Below are 23,375 nucleotides of genomic sequence, written 5' to 3'. Positions count from 1 at the left end.
GATAATGTAGACAGACTCACGTTCATAAAGATGAACAAATCATGGATCCGAAACGACTTTTCTACCCCTGTGTCATCCTGGGGAGAGTAAAAGCTTGATGATTGGTTAAAATCACCCTACCAACCGTTTTAAGCTTTCAAATTACTAATCATGTTTATCTGTATCTTGGCTGGAAAATAATTTGGGCTTTGTAGCAGTGTGCAGCACTGATCCTATTAGGCCATCTATACTAAAGCTTCACCAGATTTAAAATTAATAATCATTTTTAGCTGCATCTAGCCCCGAAAATAATTTTGGGGCTCCGAGATGCGCAAGACACATAAGTGCCTTCTTGCTGCACTACCTGCAGCATGACCCTCATATTGTCAGAATTCGAAGTAATCATGACTACTGGGTTGCCACACTCTTAGATCCCCCAAACTTTTCGATCAACCTTTTCATTTTAATAAAGACCAAAAAAATGGTCATTTTTGAAATTATAAGCATTAGCAGGTTGTTAGAAACTGAAATCAAACAGTTTTCAACTCAAAACTTTTTTCTAGGTGATGTTACATTTTCACATAGGACCCCTTGTTCGAAAGGAGCTTCTGAACTCTCTCGTCCATTGAATTTGTCAGGTTTTGGATGGTTTCTGCTTCAATTGTTTTGCATGAGGACAGAATACCCTCCCAGAGCTGTTGCTTAGATGTGAACTGCCTCCCGCCATCATAGACACTCCTTTTAATGATGCTCCAAAGGTTCTGAATGGGGTAGAGGTCAGGGGAGCATGGGGGTCACACCATAAGTTTGTCCCCTTTTATGCCCATATCAGCCAGAGATGCAGATGTTTTATGTGCAGCATGAGATGGTGCATTATCATGCAGAAAAATGATCTTGCTGTGAAATACACGGTTCTTCTTCTTGAACCATGGCAGGAAGTGCTGTTTGAGAAAATCCACATACATTATGGAGTTCATCTTTAGCGCCTTCAGGGATCCTAAAGGGGCCGACAATCTCTCTCCCCATGATTCCAGCCCAAAACATTACTCCACCTCCTCCTTGTTGGCACTGTAGCCGTGTTTGCGTGGGGTGTCCATCAACCAGCCATCATCCACTCCATCCATCTGGACCATCGAGCGCTGCATGGCACTCATCCGTGAACAAAACAGTTTTGAAATCAGTCTTCATGTAATGTTTGGCCCACTGGAGCCGTTTCTGCTTGTGTGAAGTGGATAGAGGAGGTCGACAGGATGGCGTATGCACAGCTGCAAACCTCTGAAGGACCCTGCATCTTGTTGTTCGGGGGACGTTGGAGGCACAAGCAGCTTCAAAAACTTGTCTGCTGCTATGACAAGGCTTTTTTGCCGCTGCTCTTTCAACCTGACGTAATTGCCTGTAGGAAAGAGTCCTCAATTTGCCCTTATCAGCACGCACACGTGTGTACTGTGAATCAGCTACATACTTCTTGATTGCCAAGACACTTCATCCTGATCATCGCACAATGTTGATTGTAGTCATGCCTTGACCTAAACACTCCACAATTTGTTGCTTCTCAGCAGCCGACACATCCTTTTTCTTTCCCATTTTGGCAGAAAATGTAGGCTGCTTAATAATGTGAGACAGCCTTCTTAAGTAGTCTTGCCTTTCATTGGACACACCTGCCAAACTAATTAGCACAGGTGTCTGCAATTGCTTACAGTGATATAAAGAGCCCTGACACACATCACCATCAATGAGTTTAACTGACAAACAAACAAATTCTTCCCTTATCACTCCTAAACACTTTTTGCATAATAATTTGGAACACAGTGTATATGTGCTTTTCCACAAAACACCAGTGGTTCACGTAGTGAATCTTACAGTTCTAACTTGCCAACCGTGGTCTGTATGGAGTTGTTCAATAAAGGGCCCAAAATTAAGATAACATAGATGGGAGAGGTCTCTATGAATAGGAATTCCTAAGTATTTGATACCCTGTGAGGGCCAGGCAAAGGGAAAGTTGGACTGGATGGAATCCTATATGGATTTGGGGAGGGAGACATCGAGGGCCTCAGACTTCGCTGCATTGATTTTAAAATTTGACCATGTAACAAAGTGATCTATTTCAGCCATAACAGCATGGATGGATATATGTGATTGAGTGATATATACTAGGACATCATCAGCAAATAGAGAGCACTTGTACTCGGTGCCTCCCACCTCAATCCACCTAATATTGGGGTTATGGCGAATTGATGAGAGCAGGTGCTCCGTCACTAGGATGTATAAGAGAGGGGACAGAGAACATCCCTGCCTTGTCCCATTGGTGATTGTGAAAGGTAATGAAAATGTTCTGACGCGCCCCCTGGGCCTTGGGACACCCGGAGCCGGACCCTTTTTGGTGGATGCTGGTGGTTGTAGTCTCCGTGGCGGCAACCCGGTTCCGTGGCTCAGGGCGGTCAAACCAGTGGCGGAACTATTTATGTGGTTTTGATGTTTAAATGTCCGACTACGCCACCCGTGGATTGCGGTCAGAGTGAACCGCCGCTCCAGGGCAGACCGCTGAGGCTGGTGTTGTGGGTGCAGCAGAGCGTAGCATAACTCCCCACGGGAGGAGTATAGCCTCAGGGCAGTGTATGCGGAGGATGGGGGTGATGGTGCAGGGCAGCAGCAGTAATGACACGGAGTCAGTGATGCAGTCCAGGGCCTTTACTCACAGTTCTTATTATCCAGACCACGTCTGCAGGTAACGGCTGCCCACGTTGTACTGTGCTCACCAGGTGAGGGGCTCAGACAACTCCCAGATAACTTTGGAGTGCTTCACAGGACCCCCTTTGTGTGTCCTTTGTCTGGCCTTTCTTACCAACCCTTCTGTCCGGCTGCCTCGGGCCTCCTCTTGGTAAACTTGGCGCCAGTTTCCCTGACCCTATGTGGTGCCTTCCTAGCGGGTGTAGCGAGGGGCTGCGCCACATAAAATGTCACAGCCTCCTGTTTCTAGCTGAGGGTCGTTTCCTGCCTCCACTAGTTTCGGGGACCGGTCTCCCCCTTTGGCCTGACCCCTCCACGCAGGTGGATTCGGGCGTGCGGTGGCGACTCGCCCGTCCGCACCCCTGAGATCCCTTCGTTCCTCGTTCCTGGAGCCTTCTCCGCTCCTCTTCCTTCCTTCTCCCTCTTCCAGGCCTGGGCCTCTGTTACTAGGCCCGCCTCCGGAGCAGAGCTCATGCAGAGCTCCTGCTCCCTGCCACTTCTGCTCAGACTTCTCTGCACTGAACTAAGATGGTGCCCACCTTTTATACTCCCTTCTCAATGCACCCAGGAACTGCTTCCTCCCTGCTCCTGCACTACAGGGTTCCCCTTCCTCAGTGTTCCCTCCCCCCACTCCAGCCAGGGACAGGGACTGTCGTGCCCATCTCAGGGGCATATTGGTCGCCCTGCCCCACGGCAATGTGGTGTAATGCATGCAGGTGTCGGGTCCTGATCCACACTACATCCTTACCTGAGAGTGAGATATCACACCTCTGGGTGAGGTGCAATACCTCTGTAGCAACCGAGCCCTCAGGGTGCTACAGTTCCATTTATCTTCAGCCTAGGTGACGTATTGCGATACAGGGCCGTGATTTTGGCTATAAAAGGGTCCCCTAGACCCCTACCCCAAGCTTTTTAAGAGAATCATATATGGCGTGCCAGGAGACTCTATGGAATGCTTTCTCAGCATCCAACGAGAGTATCTAATTACAAATTTTTAACTGCATCTAGCCCAGGAAATACTTTGTGCCTAGTAGCAGGGTCTGCTAGTCAGCGGATTATCCCGGATGTTAAGCAAGCTACACCACCTGTAGTTTGGACACTTCATTTTTTCAAAGGAAATGCTTCGGGACCACGGGATACTCAGTGAAGAGCATCAGGAGGCACCCCAAGGCATAGGGGCTGGGACTGGCAGTAGGATGCCTTGCGGTGGACAGCCGAGCTCGATCCTTATAAAAGCTTTTTAACTGCAGCAGCTTTAGTGGACGCTACTGGAGCTGGAATTACGCGGCTGCTGGCATGAGACTTGCCCTCCAATAGATCCTTGTAAATGGATTTAAAGTGTATTTATTCAAATTAGAGAGACAATTTAAATTAAAAAGCTTAGAGCTGCCTCCACCACAGGGGGGCTCGCTCGACCCACCAGCGGACAGGCACCAGTATTGGGAGAGGGAGGCTGGCCGTCAGGGTTCACCGCGGCTCTGGCACAAACCCGGCGACACGGAGGTGGCACGGGCAGGAGCGGACTGAACGTGTCGGCTTCTCACTTTTTGGATTTTAGAAGGGCATGACATGCCTATATCTGTGTCTCCCCCTCCTTTTACTCCTCCACCTCTTTTCTTTTCGCATGACTATATGTACTTGTCACTTTTCCATGTGTTAGTTGTGTCTTCTGAGCAGTTTGTCAGCTTTTGGACACCTTTGAAGGTGTTTTCTATGTGTTTCTATGTGTTTTTGTTTGCCTGCCATTGGTTTTAACGGTGTTCGAAGGTGTTCGACGAACAGTTCGACGAACAGTTCGGCGAACACACGGGTGTTCGACGAACCGAACCGAACTCGAACACAACGGGGGTGGCTCAACACTAATTGTGAGATCCCACCAAACTTTAAGTTCTCTGGTCATTTTGTTTTCCATCTGGAACATGAGATCTTTAAATTCATCCGGTTCTGTTGTCACCACTGACGGTTTATTATCAAAAAGAGATGCTAGTTTGTTCAGTCTAGCCGAACAATCCTCTGTGTCACTGAAATTCATTATGTCAAATTGAGGGGATGTGAAAATCCACAGGGACTCCCGGTTCAGAAGTGTGCACTTGCAGTCAGACAAGCCAATGGCCTGGTAACAGGGGCCAAGCAGAGCCAGGTAAGTGGTAATACAAGTGGGCAGTGGAATGAGTCGAGGTTTTGGTAATCATGGTGTAACAGATCGGGCAGAGTGACTGGGCAGGAGAGAATTTCATGTTTTCTTGATTATAGCATCATGCAGAGAATTCCTGCTCCTTAATATTAAAAGAGGTTGTCCGGGACTTTTTTTTTTTTTTACCATGGACCTAAGAACTAACAGGCAAGTATTTGCTAACTATGTGCCTGTTGTGTCAGGCGCCGATATCTGCTGGTTCAGAGTGGTCACGGAGCGCTCCTGACAGTGATTTTTCAGCTCCCGCTCTGATCTGTTGATGGGGTGTGACTGCCGGTGTCATGCTGATTGACAGCTAGCTCCCTGCTGCCTAACTGCAGGGAGCTGTCTGTCAATCAGCATAAAGTTGGCAGTCACGCCTCTTTGACACAGCAGTCGGGAAGAGGAAGAGCTGTTCTGTTGACGTGAAGCAGCAGAATCGCTGTTAGGAGCGGTTCAGGAGCAATCTGAGCCACCACAGGGTAGAACAAGCACGTAATAAGCAATTACCTGCCTGATACTTCTTAGGCCCATTGCATTTTTCTATCTCACCCTGTAGGAGTCACCTTCTCCTCAACCAAAAAGAGAAGGTGCATATCCACCGACATTGTGATGCGCCAGCTTCCAGATCCAATTGCAGATAAAATTATGATTTTATTGTTAATCCATTAAAAAGATATACACATTGCAAAAATAAAATAAATAAAGGTGGAGACCTCTGTGAAACCTACACGTTTCGAACGCCAACGTTCTTCGTCCTGCTATAGAAATACATGTAGGGAGTTACAATTTACATGCTCGACCGCGCCATCATATGGGCGTGTTGATCGTTCCTCACGCCCAATTTTCTAAGTAAAGAAATGATAGGGTGTGGGAATAACAGAATAAAAACAAGTGATCTAATCTTGAAAAGTAGGCAGTGTGTATAAAAAATACACAAAGATGATACAAACAATATGATATATACATTAACATAAAATCAAAAAGATAATAAAAGAAAAGTGCTAAACCTGTGTCAGAGAAATAGCTCAGAGCTTAGCGCAAGGAAGCACTCCTTAGGGTATGTGCACACGATGCAGAAATGCTCAGGATTTTTTCCTGAGCGTTTCTGCATCTCTCTGGCAGGAAAAAACGCATGCGGATTGTACATGCGGTTTCCTGCCAGGGACATGCGGAAATGAAGCGGTCTTCACTTTCATTTCCGCATGCGGGTTGACAAGCGCTTCCCAAGCGATTTTAGCATCACTTGGAAAGTGCTTGTCAACTTCACACTATATAAATCCATGCAACCGGCATGGATTTATATAGTGTGTGAATGTCAAAAAATAAAAAATAAATCTATACTTTACCCTCTGATGGCCCCGGTGTCCTGCTTCATCGGTCCCGGCTGCCGGCAGTGAAGACTTTAGGACCTTCCGACGTCAGCGTCACGTGACCCGTCACATGACTCTGACGTCAGCGAAGGTCCTTCTTCATTCAACCACGAAGTGCCCGGGAAGCCGGCAGGACGCAGCGCGGGCCGTCAGAAGGTGAGAATATATATATTTTTTATTTTATTCTTTTTTTTTTAATGGTACCTGGGTCTGGATGAGAGTCCTCTCATCCACACCCGGGTACCATCCGCACATTAGACCGCATGAAAAGCGCATCAACATATACAGTGATGCGGATTCCATGCGGTCTAATGCAAGTCAATGGCGGCAAAAGAGCAGCGTTTCCGCAAAATTAATTGACATGCTGCGGATTTTTGAACGCAGCGTTTACGCTGCGGAAAAATCCGCATCATGGGCACAGCACATGCGGATTTCCATTGGGGAACATTGCTGTCCTTCTACCATGCGTTTTTCATGCGTTTCCGCGGCGTTTACGCAACTGCAAAAACGCCGCGGAAACGCATGAAAAACGCATCGTGTGAACTCAGCCTTAGAAGAACTCCTTAGGAAAACAGATACAACTACAGCAAGCTGTACCTTCCAGGACTGGCCAATGACCAAAATCCAAGCTCTGATTTAATAAGATCACGGTTACACCCACATACCTTCTATTGGTGAGCTCATATGAGGACTTGTCATAGGTGTGCTAGATCTTTTAGAAGTTTATGAGATCCCCAACTTTCAGGATATCTTCGCCCATGGAGGTCTCGGGCGGGAAATATCATGGTCATGTTTTCTATCATGATTTTACCTTTCTATAGAGATGAAACATGGCATGGATAGCATTATCCATCTAAACGATATTAAGTTGGGGGGTGTTCGGCTGGCCTTACAATGATGTGAGTGAATGCGTTATGATCGTCCCTTTGCTACGATGTCGAAAATACATCTCCCATGAATATTGGATCGATGCAAACCCCAATATTCATCACTGACCACAGTCTTCAGAGTGTCTGAGACAAGTCCTTTGAAAAGAGGAAGCCCTTGCTTCGGAAATGTACTTATCCGCCTCTGAGTATGCAAATTCTAGACTTGTTGGCTGGTTCTCATCAGATTCTTTGTTGAATTTACCTGACCACGGCAGGAGGCCCTATGTCAATAGAGGTTGAAGTGTCAGCTCTTTCTCACTTTTCTAGTTATAATCCTATATGTTCAATGTGAGGGTGATATGTCCCCTCTCCAGAGATGTCTTTTTGGATTTTACAATTTTTCTTTACGACAGGGTGCAAAATTACCCTCCCCACCCCCAACCAGGATCAAACTGGGGTGTCTGGGGCCCCAATAGGAATTGATTCTAGGGGCCCACACTACAGCTGTATATGAAAACCTGTTAGCCATTATCCCGATTATAGTGGAGCGTCGGCTGTAAAATACAGGAGGCTCCTGCACCTCTTACTGTGCGATACCATAACTGGGATGTACAATTACGGTAATTTGCAGTAAAGGACTTTGTTGGTGAAAACAAGTTATGACCATAGGATCCACAGGAGAGGTGATAACTCCATAGGATCCACAGGAGAGGTGATATCTTATTGGTCAGTGATTGATTGGTCTGACCATTTGGGACTGTACCGATTGGAAGAATGGGGAATTTTTATCCCTGACAGGGCACTTTTATTCCTATTGTAAAATGGAGTGGCAGATCGGGTGTGTCATCTTCTTTGCCAGAAAAAGCCAAGTGCAGTGCTCATATAAAATACATATAATACAGACTGTCTTTGATGTGAGCTCAGGAGCAGGTGATGGGAGTGACGCGCCCCCTGGGCCATATTCTTTAGGGGAATACCCGGAGCCGGATCAGATGGGGGTTGTAGTCTTCCGAGTGGCTGTGACCCGGTCCGTGCCCAGGGTGTCAAACTCAGTTGTATGTGGCAGTCCTACAGATGTTACTAAGTTCTTAATGTCGATTACGCCACCCGTTGTGTTGCGGTCACTGTGGCCGCCGCTGCAGCAGGGTCCGCTGAGGCTGGTGGTGTAGGTGCAGCTTTGGTGATATAACCCCCAACGGGTGGGGTATAGCCTCAGGGGGATCAGGTGCAGAGGATGGGAGTTGTGGTGATGCAGTGTAGACGGCAATCAGAGACAGAGTCGGGTTATGCAGTTTAGGATGTTTACTCACTGCTGATGTTCTGGTCACTCCAGCTTCGAGTGACCTCCCGAGCCGTGCTGCGTCCACCAGGTTCTGGATCCAGCCAACCCCCAAATAAGTCCGGAGCGTGACCCTGAGCTCTCCTTCTGTCCTTTCTCTGGCCGTCCCCACTATTGATCCACCCAGGTCCAGCTCCCTCGGGCCTTCTGTTGGGAGACCCTTGGCCTTGGGTTCCCTGACCCTCCACGTGGTATGCCTTCGTGATGGATGTGGTGGGTGACCGTGTCAAACGCTGCCCACGGTCTCCGGTCTCTGGCTGGGGTGTGTTTTTGCCCCCACCAGCTTGGGTTCCGGTACCCTGATGCCGACTCTTCACCCGGGGATTTAATTTGGGTTCTTAGAGTCCTTTCTTCTGTTTCCCCCTCTGGGTCTCTCTTTCTCCTCTCTCACTCTGGGTCTCTCTTCTCCTCTGCTCGCTGACTTTCTCTCTGCAACTGACCCTGTTCTTAGTTGGTGCCCACCTTATATACACCCTCTATGTGTGAGCTCAGGTGACCAGCACCCAATGAGCTCCTATCTTTACCCAGGCTGCTCCCCCTATCTGCCCCTACACTACTTGGGATGTACCACCCCCCTCCCACTCCAGCCAGGAACAGACTCGGTCGTACCTGCACATTTCTAAGTGGGAGTACCGTCGGTCTGCTCCTCGGAAATGGGATGTGTGTAGTGCATGCAGCCTACCGAGCTCAGTTCCACACTCCTTCCTTACCCGGGAGTGGAATATCACACCTCTGGGTTGAGGTGCAATACCCCTGTAGCAGCCGAATCCTCAGGGTGCTACATTCCCCCCTGGTAAATCACAGCACGTCCTCGGGCTGTAAGACATAAACAACACCAAAACATACAAAATTTTTCATAAACATATAAAACATATAAAACATTATATAAATTAGCAGCATTAAACATTCTCGTCGTCTCTTGTTCCTCCTCCGGTCACTGGGCAACTGTTGACCGGGCAAAGTGCGACAGTTCTTTTCCTTAAGGTGGTTTTACAGTAAAACCAGTAGGGGGCGCTTTAGGAAGCGCAACTATTTACAAGGGACAGTGTGGCCGCTCTCAGTCCTCGGCCAGGTATTGGGGAGGAATGACCGCTCTCAGTCCTCGGTCAGTGGGATTAAGGGTAAACGGGTGAACAGTTCACATCAGCTGGTCCCAACGGGGACTATATTTGCAGTAACAGTTTCTTTATACCCCGATCGGGTAACTATTTACAGCACCTGCTCCGCTGTACTCAACAACGTCTTCCTCCTGCTCCTTCTTTGGGGATCTCAGCTTCAGACCCGTCCGGATCCTCTTGCTCTTCCTCCTCACATCGCAGCTCCTCCTCTGTCAGGCGATGCACATGGAGGGCGTAAGGTCCTTTGGCACACTTGTGCCGGGTAAAGGTGACCTCGTCCCCGATATAAAGGTCACGACCTCTGTGCCCCTCCGGCAGATGGGACTCCACATCTCTGCGCGTGACAAAGACGTCGCCGGGGGTGTTGTGGTCTCTGATGAAGCCCCACCCATGCTGCATGTTGAACTTAATTACAGTCCCGGTGGTGCGGGGACTGTGCGCTGCACGGGGGTCCCTCCTGGTTCGGCTCTTCTGCTCGGCGCTCCTTATTTGGGCCTGTTGTTCCCGGACCCGCCTCTCTCTCCGCTCCCTCGCAAACTCCTCGAGCTGCTGTCGGCAGCACTCAGCACGCTCCGCTGCAGCTGCCCTGGTTTCTTGAGTGAACCCCATTAGGTCTTCTCCGGTGGGGTCCCACTCAAATTGGGTCTCTTCAAGCGGGGGCGAGATCCTTATCACGGGCTTCGGAGCCGGAATCAGGGGTGCACACATGGCCCCAACCCTCCTCTGGTGCTCCAGTCCATAATATTCCTGGGGCCAGATGAAAGGCTGCCCGTCCGGCCACGTGTGCTGGGCAAACAAGTCCTCTCCCAGACGCGGCACCCTTGGTTTTACGGGCGCGGGCGCGGTGGTGGTGGCGCCCGGGTTGCCCAGGCCTTGCGGCCAGGCCTGGGGCACCTGGAAGGTGAAGGGCACCGTTAGGACGGCGGCGCCCTGGGCTACCTGGCCTTGCGGCCAGGCCGGAGGCTCCGCGGAGGTAGGGGGCGCTGTTGGGGATGCGACGCCCGGGAATTCTAGGCCCTGCGACCAGGCTGGTGTTGCTTCCTGTTTTGCCACGCTCGGGGTCGTTGCGCATGGCGTCACAGGGGTCGCGGCGGTGGCTTCCGGTTGGGGCCTAGTCTGCGTCGGTGACATGGCGTTTTCGGGCACAGCAGGGGGACTTTCGGGCTCTGCGATGGGGAGCTGGGGCAGGTAAGCGGTTTCCCGGTTTGGGGTATAGACGTCCCCTTTACCTGCCTCCACTCGTTCGGCTCCCTTCTCGGCGCCGTCTCCGGCCTTGGGTCCTCCCGCGCCATCCTCAGAGGCGGTCTGTCTCCTCATCTTGGCTGGCGTGCTCCGGGTCTTGGTTTGCTGGGCCATCTCTCGGCTCCACTCCGCCAATGTCTCTCGCTGTACCCGGGCCATCCTCCGTGCGAGGCCCTCCATGGCAGTCTGTGCACACTCCCGGTCTCGGGGGAGCTGTGCAAGGACCTCCACTAGGCCTAGTGGGGTCGTGGTTTCCAGCAGGCTCCTGACCAACGGGTCGGTGCTGCTCTGCTCCTCTTCCAGCAGGCTCCTGGCCAGCGGGCCGGTGCTGCTCTGCTCTCTCGCCATCTCCGGGTAAGCTCCTCCGCTACTCTTCTCCAGGCTTCTTGCCTCCGGGTGCGCTCTCTCCAGACTGCTCCAGGCGGCACCCATCTTCGTTCTTTTCTTTCGTCTCCTCCCCCTTCGAGGGCGGTCCCGGGGCCACTTGGTGACTGTCAGCTCCAGGGGCGGTTCTTTCACGCTGACAGACACCTCTAGCATCACAGTCTCTGTTGGTGGGGGCGGTTTCCACTTTTGGCGCCATTTTCGGTCCTGGCCCACGATGGGAGGTGGCCTCTCGCCACCCTCTGGCACGCCCATAATGGCGTCCGCTCTGGCAAGGCGGGAAATCCTTGGAAATGGCGGGAACCGCTTCCCAGTGGCGGGAAACTCTGCAGATGGCGGGAAAAAGCTGTTAATGGCGGACAACCGGCGGGAATCGACTGGTGATGGGGTCCGATGGCGGGGACCCTCCGGAACCGGCAGGAGACTTCTTTTTGAGGTAAACTTGCACTTTTCTTCAGGCACGCAGTACCCGGTTGTTGCGGGCACGTAATCCTGCCGACTACGCCAAAGTTGACGCGCCCCCTGGGCCATATTCTTTAGGGGAATACCCGGAGCCGGATCAGATGGGGGTTGTAGTCTTCCGAGTGGCTGTGACCCGGTCCGTGCCCAGGGTGTCAAACTCAGTTGTATGTGGCAGTCCTACAGATGTTACTAAGTTCTTAATGTCGACTACGCCACCCGTTGTGTTGCGGTCACTGTGGCCGCCGCTGCAGCAGGGTCCGCTGAGGCTGGTGGTGTAGGTGCAGCTTTGGTGATATAACCCCCAACGGGTGGGGTATAGCCTCAGGGGGATCAGGTGCAGAGGATGGGAGTTGTGGTGATGCAGTGTAGACGGCAATCAGAGACAGAGTCGGGTTATGCAGTTTAGGATGTTTACTCACTGCTGATGTTCTGGTCACTCCAGCTTCGAGTGACCTCCCGAGCCGTGCTGCGTCCACCAGGTTCTGGATCCAGCCAACCCCCAAATAAGTCCGGAGCGTGACCCTGAGCTCTCCTTCTGTCCTTTCTCTGGCCGTCCCCACTATTGATCCACCCAGGTCCAGCTCCCTCGGGCCTTCTGTTGGGAGAACCTTGGCCTTGGGTTCCCTGACCCTCCACGTGGTATGCCTTCGTGGTGGATGTGGTGGGTGACCGTGGCAAACGCTGCCCACGGTCTCCGGTCTCTGGCTGGGGTGTGTTTTTGCCCCCACCAGCTTGGGTTCCGGTACCCTGATGCCGACTCTTCACCCGGGGATTTAATTTGGGTTCTTAGAGTCCTTTCTTCTGTTTCCCCCTCTGGGTCTCTCTTTCTCCTCTCTCACTCTGGGTCTCTCTTCTCCTCTGCTCGCTGACTTTCTCTCTGCAACTGACCCTGTTCTTAGTTGGTGCCCACCTTATATACACCCTCTATGTGTGAGCTCAGGTGACCAGCACCCAATGAGCTCCTATCTTTACCCAGGCTGCTCCCCCTATCTGCCCCTACACTACTTGGGATGTACCACCCCCCTCCCACTCCAGCCAGGAACAGACTCGGTCGTACCTGCACATTTCTAAGTGGGAGTACCGTCGGTCTGCTCCTCGGAAATGGGATGTGTGTAGTGCATGCAGCCTACCGAGCTCAGTTCCACACTCCTTCCTTACCCGGGAGTGGAATATCACACCTCTGGGTTGAGGTGCAATACCCCTGTAGCAGCCGAATCCTCAGGGTGCTACAGGAGTGTTACAGATTCCCCTTTAAAAAGGACCTTTTGCTGACAGCCTCTTCACATGGAAGCTCTGTGCTTTGCTCCTGCTCTGCATCCTTTCATTTCCACCTATTAGCAGTGAAATATTGATTCCTTCACAATAAAGGCTGGAGGAAAGTACACAGAGAAGCTTAAAATGCACTCAGACATGACCAGAAGCAAACATCAGAAGGAACAGAGTCCAGATAGTGGGCCTTCCAACATGGCGCCTCCTCCCCCACACCAGCCAGAGTGAGAGATGCTGAGGCTGCTGCAGCAAAGCTGGGGAGATTTGCCAGACTGACCTTAGATTCTGACCCTTCAGATGATTTACAACCTGATCAGGTATGCTCACAGAGGAAGGGAGATACAGAGACTGTACAGGGGAGGCAATGTGGCACCACTCTCACAGCAACAGTTAAACAGAGAAGTGCAGGAAATGCAGAGCACTAACAACACCTATGGAGAAGTCAATGATTCTGGGCAAGAGCCTACACGACAAGATGTTTTCTCTGCTGGAAAATCCTGTAGCTTCTCATTAGAAATTCTCAACAAACACATGGGAGGGCTTAGAGAGGACATTAATCTCATCAGACAAAACATGAAGAAAATAAACAGCCGAGTCAATGAGTTGGAGGAAAGAGTGAGTTCTGTTGCGGACCAAATGCCTACTATACATAAATATCTCAGGAGAGGTCTTCAGAATATCAATGCCCTTCTCAAGAAGGTTGATGACCTAGAGATAGGCATCGGCGAAATAACATACGTTTAGTCGGGGTTCATGAAAAAGCGGAGGGTCGTAATTCAGTTGATTTTTTTTTAATCCTGGCTGACTACAATGTTCGGCAAAGACACTCAATTTTTTGCAATTGAAAGAGCTCACAGAGTTCCTACACGTCCTTTGCCACCGGGTGCTCCACCAAGACCTGTACTCATCAAATTACAAAATTTTAAAGAGAGAGACCTTATCCTACAAAAGGCCAGGGACCACGCTTCACTTACCCTTGATGGAAGGAAAATATCTATTTATCCTGACTTTTCAACAGAAGTTCAGAAGAAGAGGGTCAAGTTCTGGGATAGAAAAAGGAGGCTCTGTGAAAAGCACATTTCCTATTCTATAATCAACCCTGCTCGGCTCAGGGTGGAGTTCATATGTTTGACTCCCTTCCCGATGCTTTATCATGAATGGATGCCAATAAGAGATCTCTGCGAAATGGAGCTGGATGAGAGACTTCTCCTTGAGGCGGTTTTCTCCAAGCACTTTTCATATACCATTATGAAAAAATGCCTATCCCTGAATCTATTCCGTTATTCTATTATGAGCTATGATGAGTTATGTACCTGCCTTATTGTACATACAAAGTATTCTTATTTTGTGAGTGGAGCATCTGTGGAGAAAATCTCTTTTGACAGAAAACTTCATCCACTATACATTTACTTTCAATTATTTGGGTATTTTTCTTGTTTTTGGTTTCTCTTCATCCACTATAAGTTCATGCTCAAAACTTATAATTCTCCTCTCCATCCAGCTAAACAAGTCTACTTTACCACTCTCATCACATCTCTAGCCAACAATCCTAAACGACTCTTTGAAACCTTCCACTCTGTAACGGGTCTGGGAGGTGGAACCTCTGAGCTACTATACAAAGGGGCAGTCCTTGTAAGGAAGCGGGTGGCTCCCAGGGAAAGCGGGCAGGCAGTCACGTCAAGTGACAGGGACAGTCTCTGGGTAGAAGGGCAGGAGGTCACGGCGAGTGACGGGGACAGTCTCTTGACAGGCGGGTGGTCACGGCAAGTGACAGCAGGATAAGAGTCTCTGGACAGGCAGGTGGTCACAGCAAGTGACGGCTAAGCCTCCAGGTAGGCTAGCAGGCTGGTAGCAGGTGAGCGCTCCCAGGTGAACGGGTAAGAGTCTGTGGACAGGCTGGCAGGCAGGCAGGTATCAGGCAGGTATCAGGCAGGTATCTGGCAGGTGCTTCCTGGTCCGCGGGCGGACTGATCCATAGACAGACTGGCAGGTGCTGGTAGGCAGACTGTCGGACCGCAGGATTGCAAGCAGGTAGACAGCACTGGAAAACAAGCTGGCAACGGGACCTGAGGGCTGAAGCAGAGTTGAAAGGCTTTGCAACAACATTGCTCGGGCACCTCCATTTTGGAGGAGGTGCCTTATATATGGTGAGATCCTCCGGCCATTGGCCGGGGACTCCTTAGGACGGCGCGCGCGTCCCCTTTAAGAGAGAGGGAGCATGCGCATGCCCTAAGCACAGTGACCGGGAAGCAGCGCGCGCTGCCAGCAGAGCGGGAGGAGGATGCCGGGCACGGAGCGGAGAGGTGAGGGGAACGGTGTCCCTGCCTAGCAGGAGGCAGGGACGCCGACGCTACACACTCCCTCCTGAGCTCTAAAGTACAGACCCCCGTCACCAACCTAAGCGCTGACGATCTGGCCACTTATTTCCTACAAAAAATCAATCATATCTGTCAAGACATTTTTACACAATCCCCTCAGAGTCTGGATTCCCTTCCCTCCCGCACCTCAAGTTCACTTTTCATCTTCGAGCTGGTCACAGAAGAAGAAGTGACCAGACTCCTCACTTCTTCCCGCCCTACAACCTGCAACAGTGACCCCATTCCCTCACAGCTCATTCAGTTCCTTTCCCCAGCTGTCACTGTGGAGGTTTCACCAATTTAAGATACCCTAGGTAACTGCTCTCCTCCTAATTAAAGATGTCCGAGTGAATGCAAATCAACCAAATTTGCTAATATGGTTGAAAAACTTCACTCAGAGACTAAACCACGCAAAATGACGTACTTTATTATGTAGACATGGAGTTATATAGTATTCTACTTCTAGGTGGGATTAGTAAAATTCATTGCTCCTTCTGATAACTTGGCACACTGCAATTTGCTCATCCATGTATCTCCTAGCCTCAGTAACACCTTAGGAATTCTGATGGGAGGGGTGAAGTCGTCTCTCAGCGCCATCTTTGCCAACTTGACATGAATCTCTCTGTTATCAGCCATGCACATAGATACGTCATTCCCAGGAAATCATTTAGTTGATCATGTCTACAATAAGGCTGTGTGCCCACGATGCGTTTTTTAAGCGTTTCCGCAGCGGCAGTTCCGCTGCAGAAATGCTTAAAAAACGCTTGGTAGAAGGCCTGCCATGTTCCCCAATGATAATCCGCATGTGCTATGCACATGCTGCAGAAATTTCCGCTGCGTCTTATCATTGCGGAAAAAAACGCCGCACGATCAATTATTTTGCTCAAGCGCTGCGTTTTCGCAGCCATTGACTTTCATTGGAACGCATGGAATCCGCATCACTGGATCTGTACATGCGCATTCCATGCGTTTCAATGTGCGGATGGTACCCGGGTCTGGAGAAGAGGAGACTCTCCCCCGGACCCAGGTACCATAGTACCTGTAAAAAAAGAATAAAATAAAAAATAAATATTATACTTACCTTCTGATGGCCCCCGGTGTGCTTGTCTTGGCTTGCCGGCAGATCGCGGTGGACTCAAGGACCTGCGCTGACGTCATTTAGTCATGCTGAGACGCATCGGATAAAGACACCGGGGGCCATCAGAAGGTAAGTATGACATTTATTTTTTATTTTTTAACATTCTTTCGGACACAGTATATAAATCCATGCCGTTTGCATGGATTTATATAGTGTGACCAAGTTGTCAAGCACTTTCCAAGTGATGTTAAAATCGCTTGGAAAGCGCTTTTCAATGCGCATGCGGAAATGCATGTGAAGAAAGCTTCACATCCGCTTGTCCCTGGCAGGAAAAACGCATGTAAAATCCGCATGTACAATCCACATGTAAAATCCGCATGTACAATCCGCATGTACAATCCGCATGTACAATCCACATGTAAAATCCGCATGTACAATCCACATGTAAAATCCGCATGTACAATCCGCATACATTTTTTCTGCCAGGGAGATGCAGAAACGTTCAGGAAAAATCCGGAGCATTTCTGCATCGTGGGCACATAGCCTGAGAACAGAAACTGTTATATATCATTAACTATTAACATAATCAATGTGCATATACACATTTGCATACATACATACACATAGATTATTCAATCATCTCTATATTAATTCACACTGATTAGGTAATCTATTAAAATAAAATAATTGATTTTCTATAATATATATATTTTACCTTGACATCACTACCCACCTAACTAAAGTATTTGACCTCTCTCTTTCTTCAGGTATCTTTCCCTCCTCACTTAAACATGCCATCATAACCCTCTTACTGAAAAAGTCATCCCTGGACCAGAACTGCACTGCTAACTACAGACCGGTCTCTAATCTTCCCTTCATCTCTAAACTCCAGGAACGCCTGGTCCATTCCCGCCTAATCCACTATCTCTCAGATAACTCTCTTCTCGACCCTTTACAATCCGGTTTCCGCTCCTCACACTCTACTGAAACTGCCCTCACTAAAGTCTCTAATGATCTACTAACAGCTAAATCTAATGGTCACTACTCCCTGCTGTTTCTCCTGGATCTCTCTGCCGCCTTTGACACTGTAGATCATCAGCTCCTCCTCACTATGCTCTGCTGTATAGGCCTCAAGGACACCGCTCCCTCCTGGTTCTTCTCCTACCTCTGACCGCTCCTTCACGGTATCTTTTGCCGGCTCTTCTTCCTCTAATCTTCCTCTTACTATCGGGGTTCCAAAAGGATAAGTCCTAGGTCCCCTCCTCTTCTCCTTGTATACTGCTCCTATTGGACAAACCATCAGCAGATTTGATTTCCAGTACCATCTCAATGCTGATGACACCCAACTATACACCTCTTCACTTGACGTCACCCCCACTCTAATACAAAATACCAGTGATTGTCTGTCTGCTGTCTCTAACATCATGTCTTCCCTCTATCTGAAACTGAATCTCTCCAAAACTGAACTCCTTGTTTTTTCTCTCTCTACTAATCTACCTATACCTGACTTTTCAATTTTCTTGGGTTGCGCCACCATAACCCCCAAGCAGCAAGCTCGATGTCTTGGAGTCATATTTGACACACAACTTTCCTTTATCCCCCATATACAATCATGTAATGCAGGTGCGGGAATGCAACGCACAGAGACACAAGGCGAGAACAGTCTGAGATGAAAATAAACAATTTTATGCAACAGGTATTCTGAACAAGGGATTAGTAACAAGGGTAATGAACAGTAATTCAATATATCAGCAAAAGGCAAAATCTCTCAAAATAAGACACAGTCTCTCAAAGTAAGGTGAAGCCTCTCAAAGTAAGGTGAAGTCTTTTAAGTAAGGTGCAGTCTTTTTAGTAGGGTGAAGTCTCTTAAGTAAGGTGAAGTCTCTTAAGTAAGGCGAAGTCTCGTAAGCAGGGTGGTGCCCTCAGTCATGGGAGACACCACGTAAGTTCTTTAACCGTACATTTGGCCCTAGCGGGGGTCACCGGTTATTCCCGCTAGGCCGTGAGTCTCTTCCGCATAAATTCAATTAGATCACGTTGTGCTCCTTTAGTCCCAACCGTTCCCCTCCCAACAGTGAACAGTGGAAGTGACGGCCCTGTTCACGTATGCAGCTCCTCCGCTTCCGCTGGCGTGACTTTCCTGGGGCAACCGTCTCTCAACTCATCTCTGCTTGGCTGTTGGAGGCAGTCTCTCGAGCCTTGGATAGGGGGGTCCAGGCCTCGTCTGTCGGCGGGCGACGTCGGGTTCCGCGAACTCACTCAGCACCGCAATCAGGTTCCTAGTCTCCTCAGCAGGCACAGCACTCAGGTAACATCCGCGAGATATCCGGAGCTCTTTTACTGGTGCCCGGCTGTGGCACCTCACAGGCCTCTGGCTTAGGCCTGTCACGCGGGGTTTCTCAGGATGCAGGGAACACGTCTGCTCCTTTCTGCTGCTTGGCGCAAAAGACCCCTCAGGTTTGGCGCGCTGGCCTCTTATTTTCCGGAACTCCTTCCTGGAAGTCACCTGATCAGGTCCAGCGTCTGAACTTACTCTCCCTGCAACTTCCCTTGCATATCTTGGTTCCGCTTGACTGCGTCTGGCCAGTAGATGGCAGTCTCTTTCCATCCTTGAAACATCATGTAGAAGTTCTTTTACAAGCTCTCTTGACTGGGCTACATTCCTCCCTCCTTTTTGCTCGCCAGTCCTCGGGCGAGTGGGCTTCTCGCAGAACTGATGCCTCCTTCCAGGCAGTGCAAGCTCAGACAGGAGTTGGGCACACTCCTGCGTTTTCTGTTGGATTTGAGATCAGATGAACTCTTCCTGAGCATACTGGTTAGGAGGGATTCCGGCATTAGCCCGCTCAGTTCTGCGGAGCTCTTCTTGCGGAGGTTACTCCGGGAGTTCCGAGGAATCCACCACTGGGGATTGCAAATCATTTCCCGACTCATTTGGAATTCCACTCGGGGTTGGCATCAACGGTTCTGATGGGCCCAACTGCATTGTGGCCCATTCTTCTTCATCCCCTAAGGTTCCTGCATGTGGCACTTCAGCCTATACGTCTGGGGGCCCAACTCCGTTACAGACTTCTGCTTCAGAGGAGCAAGGTCGCAGCATATTACGGTGCAACAACCTGGGTGTCGCGGCGTCATCCCCTTCGGGCCTAACCTCGTAGATTGGGTTGTCTGGGTGAACTTTCTTCACCACCCGATATGGTATCGCCTCCCAACGATGGTCCAGTTTACTTCCAAATCGTTTAGCCCTCACCAGCACTCGGTCTTCTGGCTGAAGTGATCCACCTGTCGTCGGGGGCCGAACTGCATGCTCTACTTCCTGAAACTTCTGAGCAACCAGTCTTCTCACTGTATGGAGCCGACGCCGGTGTTCTCGAATCCAGGTACTTGGGCTACCGCCCGGGCCGGGGTCTTCTGAGTCTAGCTCCAGTTCAGTGATTTCTCGGCCACTTCTTCCAAACAGCAACATGTAAGGGGTGTAGCCGGTGGTCGCATGAACTCGACTTCTTGCTGCAGTTGAGGCCAATACACCAGCCGTTACAACCACCGAAAGGTCTTTTCTACTCCGAAGTGAGCACCTCTTTTATGAGCTTCTTGGGCTAGCTGTGTTACTAGTGCTCCTGGAACTACCACCTGCCAGGTAACATCAAACTCTCGAGGCAGCTGGATTCTTTGGCATAGCAAGCCGTCCTTCAGGAGAAGCCTCTCCCACTGACCTAGGATTTGTAGGGTAGTTGGAAGTGAAGCGGCTCTGGTTTCCTGGTCGGGTCTTTGATTAAGGGCGACCCATTCCCTCAATTTTGCTAACTCCGGATCGGATTGCTGCAGATGTATCCATTCGTCTCTTGAACGGCCCAGAATCTGAGTGGGCTTCGGCTCCTCTCTGGTCTCTTGGGCAGCGACGAACTGGCTGAAATCCGGAATCTCGTCGCCTTCGAGCTCCTCATCTCTGTCCTCTTTCGGCCCCGCCTGAGTGACCCGGGACAGGGCATCGGCATGGGTGTTCAGGGCCTTGGACCGATAGGCAATCTTATTCTGGTATTTGGACATCCTTGCGACCCACCGCTGTCCTAACGCGCCCAGTTTGGCTTTCTTCAAGTGGGCCAAAGGGTTGTTATCTGTCCGCACTTGCACTTCTGACCCTGACAAGTACTCAGCAAATTTCTCGGTCATGGCCCACACCAGTGCTAGTAGCTCCAGCTTAAACGAACTGTAGTTCTACGGATTCTTCTCCGTATCTCGGAGTGACCTGCTGGCATACGCGATCACTCGCTCTTTTCCTCCTTGTACTTGAGGCAGCACTGCTCCCAGTCCATGCAAGCTTCCATCGGTGTACAACACGAAAGGCTGCGAAAAGTCAGCGTAGGCCAAGATTGGGGCATCTGTTAGCGCCATTTTCAATGCTCGGAATGCCTCTTCTTGTCGTGGGCCCCACTGGATGGGCTGTCGCTTGGCTCCCCCAGCTGTTCCTCTCAGCCATTCATTGAGCGGGATCGCAATCTTAGCGAAGTCTTTAATGAATCTGCGGTAGTATCCAGCAAGCCCCAGGAACGCCCTCAGTTCCCTTAGGTTGGCGGGCGTGGGCCACTTCTGCACGGCAGCTACTTTCTCTGCAGTGGGGTGTACTCCTGCACTGGACACAGTGTGCCCCAGATACTCAATTTCTCGTTTGAAGAGACGACACTTTCGAGGCTTAATTTTCAGGCCGTGTCTCTGAAGTCGTTCTAACACTTGTTCCAATCAGCGGAGATGATCCTCAAACGTAGCGGAATAGATAATTATATCGTCCAGATATATTAAAGTGGCTTCAAAGTTGAGGTCCCCCAAGCATCTCTCCATCAGCTGTTGGAAGGTCCCTGGCGCATTTGTTAGTCCGAATGGCATCCGATTGAACTCAAACAGGCCCATAGGGAGAACAAAAGCGGTCTTCGGACGATACTTCTCAGCTACTGGGACCTGCCAATAGCCACTGGCCAGGTCGAGGAAAGAGAAGAATTTGGCGCTTCCTAGTGCAGATAGAGACTCTTCGATTCGGGGGAGTGGATAAGAGTCCCGGACTGTACAGGCATTCAGCTTTCGATAGTCCACGCAAAATCTCAGGGTACCATCCTTCTTTCGGACCAGCACGATTGGAGCCGCCCAGGGGCTCTGACATTCATGGATCACACCGTTCTGCAACATGTGGGCCAACAGCTCTTTCACCTCCTGGTACATTTGAGGCGGGTTCTGCCGATATCTCTCTCGGATGGGAGCAGTATTTCCGGTGGGTATTTCGTGCTGAATGTCCCGAGTGCACCCGAAATCATCTTCATGCTGTGCAAACACTCCCTGATATCGCTGTAGAAGTTGTTCGATCTGCCTTACTTGTCCAGCAGAAAACTCCAGCCAACGGTTGTCCCCAATACTGGGTGAACAGTGAAAGTGATGGCCCTGTTAACGTATGCAGCTCCTCCGCTTCCGCTGGCGTGACTTTCCTAGGGCAACCGTCTCTCAACTCCTCTCTGCTTGGCTGTTGGAGGCAGTCTCTCGAGCCTTGGATAGGGGGATCCAGGCCTCGTCTGTCGGCGGGCGACGTCGGGTTCCGCGAACTCACTCAGCACCGCAATTAAGTTCCTAGTCTCCTCAGCAGGCACAGCACTCAGGTAACATCCGCGAGATATCCGGAGCTCTTTTACCGGTGCCCGGCTGTGGCACCTCACAGGCCTCTGGCTTAGGCCTGTCACGCGGGGTTTCTCAGGACGCAGGGAACACATCTGCTCCTTTCTGCTGCTTGGCGCCAAAGACCCCTCAGGTTTGTCGCGCTGGCCTCTTATTTTCCGGAACTCCTTCCTGGAAGTCACCTGATCAGGTCCAGCGTCTGAACTTGCTATCCCTGCAACTTACCTTGCATATCTTGGTTCCGCTTGACTGCGTCTGGCCAGTAGATGGCAGTCTCTTTCCATCCTTGAAACATCATGTAGAAGTTCTTTTACAAGCTCTCTTGACTGGGTTACAATCACTGACTCACTCATGTCACCTGCACCTTAAAAACATCTCCAGAACCCCACATTTTCTCACCTTTGATACTGCAAAAACTCTTACTGTCGCTCTTATTCACTCTTGTCTGGACTACTGCAACTCTCTTCTAATCAGTCTCCCTCTAAACAAACTCTCTCCTCTCCAATCCATTCTGAATGCAGCAGCCAGGGTCGTATTTCTATCAGGCCGCTTCACCAACGCCTCTAACCAGTGCCAGTCATTGCACTGGTTACCCATTCACCACAGAATACAATACAAACTCATCTCTCTCACCCATAAAGCCCTCCACAGTTCTGCACCACCCTATATCTCATCCCTCATTTCTGTCTATCTCCCCTCCCGTGCCCTCCGTTCTGCAACTGATCTAAAACTAACATCCTCCTAAATCCCAACCTCGCAGGGGGAGGGGATTTTACCACCTACCTCCACCCTTTCTGGGATAAATTCCATACCGGAAATATTTTTCAAAATGCACAATATACATCTCTACATTATCTGCTAGAGGAGGTAGCCATAGTGGACCTATGGAGAATACGGCACCCTGATGTCAGACAATATTCCTGTTACTTCGCCTCCCATCATTCTTTGTCAAGAATAAACCAAGCTATTGGCTTTGAATCAATCATACCCTATATTAAATCGGTGAGGTATCTGCCAAGGAGTGTCTCTGACCACTCGCCTATACAGGTACAACTGCGGATGGGTGCTGTGAGGTCTCCGGGGGAATATACATGGCACATCAATCCTTTTTGGCTGCAACTAATTGGTCCTACTCTTAGCTCTAGAATCTTAGAATATTTTCGTTTTAATGATGGGTCGTCATCTACGAGATTTATATGGGATGCTATGAAAGCATATGTACGGGGAATATGCATAGGGGAGATCAATAAGATAAAATCCAAAATAAAGGAGTTAACCCAAAAATTGCAACAGAATGTTTGCGAAAAGGAGGCACAAGTAGAATGAAATGGGAAAATGCACAGAAAATATTGC

General features: G+C 49.9%; 1 protein-coding gene across 2 annotated transcripts in view; it reads left to right on the top strand.

Annotated features, from left to right (window-relative positions):
- LOC141192249 (uncharacterized) overlaps nt 1-23,375 on the top strand; it is a 338,025-nt gene that overhangs the window by 168,378 nt on the left and 146,272 nt on the right. The gene's annotated exons all lie outside the window — the stretch shown is intronic.

Source organism: Phyllobates terribilis, unplaced genomic scaffold (genome assembly GCF_046119375.1).
Source record: "Phyllobates terribilis strain yellow unplaced genomic scaffold, ASM4611937v1 Scaffold_56__1_contigs__length_8794411, whole genome shotgun sequence".
In the NCBI taxonomy this organism is placed as follows: domain Eukaryota; kingdom Metazoa; phylum Chordata; class Amphibia; order Anura; family Dendrobatidae; genus Phyllobates; species Phyllobates terribilis.
This window is presented reverse-complemented; position numbering and strand designations above follow the sequence as displayed.